The following is a 2,595-nucleotide window of genomic DNA, read 5'->3' on the forward strand; positions in this document are numbered from 1 at the left end:
TATTTGGATAAGTCTAATTCTACCAGTATAAAATTTGTTTATTTTTAAAACTTAGAATTATAGCCTAATATTCTGGATTGCTATACAGTGTTTATAATATTTTTGTTTAAATCCCTAATAATTCATTGAGTAGATGTTACATTTTTTGGCTTATTTTCCTATTAATTAATAATAAGCTATTAAGTTTTGCTATTAGAGGCCACGTGCAGTGGCTCACCTGTAATCCCAGCACTTTATTTATTTTTTATTTTTTTATTTTTTTTGAGAGGGAGTCTAGCTCTGTCGCCCAGGCTGGAGTGCAGTGGCGCGATTTCCGCTCACTGCAAGCTCCGCCGCCTCCCGGGTTAACGCCATTCTCCTGCCTCAGCCTCCCGAGTAGCTGGGACTACAGGCGCCTGCTACCACACCCGGCTAATTTTTTTGTATTTTCAGTAGAGACAGGGTTTCACCGTGTTCGCCAGGATAGTCTCCATCTCCTGACCTCGTGATCCGCCCGCCTCGGCCTCCCAAAGTGCTGGGATTATAGGCGTGAGCCACCGCGCCCGGCCATCCCGGCACTTTAAGAGGCAGATGGATCACTCGAGCCCAGGACTTCCAGACCAGACCAGGCAACGTGTTGAAACCCCATTTCTACAAAAAATACAAAAATTCGTCCAGTGGGATGGTGCACGCCTGTAGTACCAGCTACTCAGGAGGCTGAGGTGGGAAGGATCCTTTCAGCCTGGGAGGTTGTTGAGGCTGCAGTGAGCCATGATTGTGCCACTGCATTCCAGCCTGGGCAACAGAGCAAGATTCTGTCTCAAAAAAATTAAAATGGAAAAATATTAAAGTTTTGCTGTTAGAAATAACTTATTACCCCTCTTTCCACATGTGCCTGTTTTGATTTCTGAAAGTATTTTAGGTTTTAAACTTTAATTTTGTTATAATTATAGGTTCACATACAGTTGTAATGAATAGTATAGGGAAACCAGGTGCAATGGCTCATGCCTGTAATCCCAGCACTTTGGGAGAATCACTTGAGCCCAGGAGTTCAAGATCAGGCTGGGCAACATAGCAAGACCCTGTCTCTATTTAAAAAAAAAACAAAAACAGGGAAATCATGTGTACCCTTTACTCTTCCCCACAATGGTTACAGCTTACAAAACTATAGTACACTACCACAACATGATATTAATATATTGAATACACTGATACAGAATAGTTCCATCACCACCCATCTGGAGCTGGCATTTTATAGCCACCCTCTCCCACTGTCCCGCTTTGGAAATCAGTGATCTGTTCTTCATTTCTGTAATCTTGTCATTTTAAGAATGTTATAAAAGCCAGATGCGGTGGCTCACGCCTGTAATCCCAGCACTTTGGGAGGCCGAGGCAGGTGGATCACCTGAGGTCAGGAGTTCAAGACCAGCCTGACCAATATTGTGAAACCCCGTCTCTACTAAAAATACAAAAATTAGCCGGGCTTGGTGTCAGGTGCCTGTAATTCTAGCTACTCAGAATACTGAGACAGGAGAATCGCTTGCACCAAGAGGGCAGAGGTTGCAGTGACCCGAGATCGTGCCATTGCACTCCAGCCTGGGTGACAGAGCAAGATTCCATCTCAAAAAAAAAAGAATGTTATAAGAGTGTTATATAAGAATGTCATATAAGAATGTTGTAAGGCCTGGTGTGGTGGCTCACACCTATAATTCCAGCACTTTGTGGGGCTGAGGCGGGAGGACTGCTGTGCCTGGGAGTGCCCAGGAGTTCAAGACCAGCCTGGGCAAAATAGCCAGACCTTATGTCTAAAAAAAAAAAAAAAGAAAAAGAAGAAAGCTGGCATAGTGGCACACGCCTGTAGTCTCAGCTACTCGGGAGGCTGAGGTGGGAGGATCACTTGAGCCCAGGAGTTTGAGACTGTAGTGAGCTATAATTGCCCCATTGTACTCAGCCTGGGCAACAGAGTGAGACCCTGTCTTAAAAAAAAAAAAAAAAGAATGTTATATAAATGGCATCATACACTATGTGATGTTTATTTTTATTTTTATTTTTTATCAGCCTACATCATGTTTTGATGTCCTACATGCTTTCTAGTTTTTGGTTTTTTTTTTTTGAGACAGGGTCTTGCTGTGTCACCCAGGCTGGAGTGCAGTAGCGCTATCACAGCTCATGGCAGCCTTGACCTGCCAGGCTTAAGTGATTCTCCCACCTCAGCCTCCTGAATAGCTGGGACTACAGGCGAGCACCACCACGCCCCGCAAATTTTTTTTTTTTTTGAGACGGAGTCTCACTGTGTCATCCAGGTTGGAGTGCAATGGCACCATCTCGGCTCACTGCAACCTCTGCCTCTTGGGTTCAAGTGATTCTCCTGCCTCAGCCTACCAAGTATCTGGGATTACAGGTGCCTGCCACTATGCCTGGCTAACATTTTTTTGTATTTTTAGTTGAGACGGGGTTTCGCCACGTTGGACAGGCTGGTCTCGAACTTCTGACCTCAAGTGATCCGCCCGCTTCGTCTTCCTAAAGTGCTGGGATTACAGGCATGAGCCACCGTGCCTGGCTGTATGTTTTATAGATGGGATTTCACCATGTTGCCCAGGCTGGCTACATGCTTTT

At 44.8% G+C, this 2,595-nt stretch overlaps 1 long non-coding RNA gene across 1 annotated transcript in view; it reads right to left on the reverse strand.

Moving 5' to 3' along the window:
• LOC105544919 overlaps positions 1–538 on the reverse strand; it is a 22,178-nt gene extending 21,640 nt beyond the window's left edge. The window contains exon 1 of the long non-coding RNA XR_001006839.1: positions 498–538. This is a non-coding gene — a long non-coding RNA (uncharacterized LOC105544919). The remainder of the gene's footprint in view (positions 1–497) is intronic.
• Between the last annotated feature and the right edge of the window lie 2,057 nt (positions 539–2,595).

This window comes from Mandrillus leucophaeus, unplaced genomic scaffold, assembly GCF_000951045.1.
Source record: "Mandrillus leucophaeus isolate KB7577 unplaced genomic scaffold, Mleu.le_1.0 Scaffold313, whole genome shotgun sequence".
NCBI lineage: Eukaryota > Metazoa > Chordata > Mammalia > Primates > Cercopithecidae > Mandrillus > Mandrillus leucophaeus.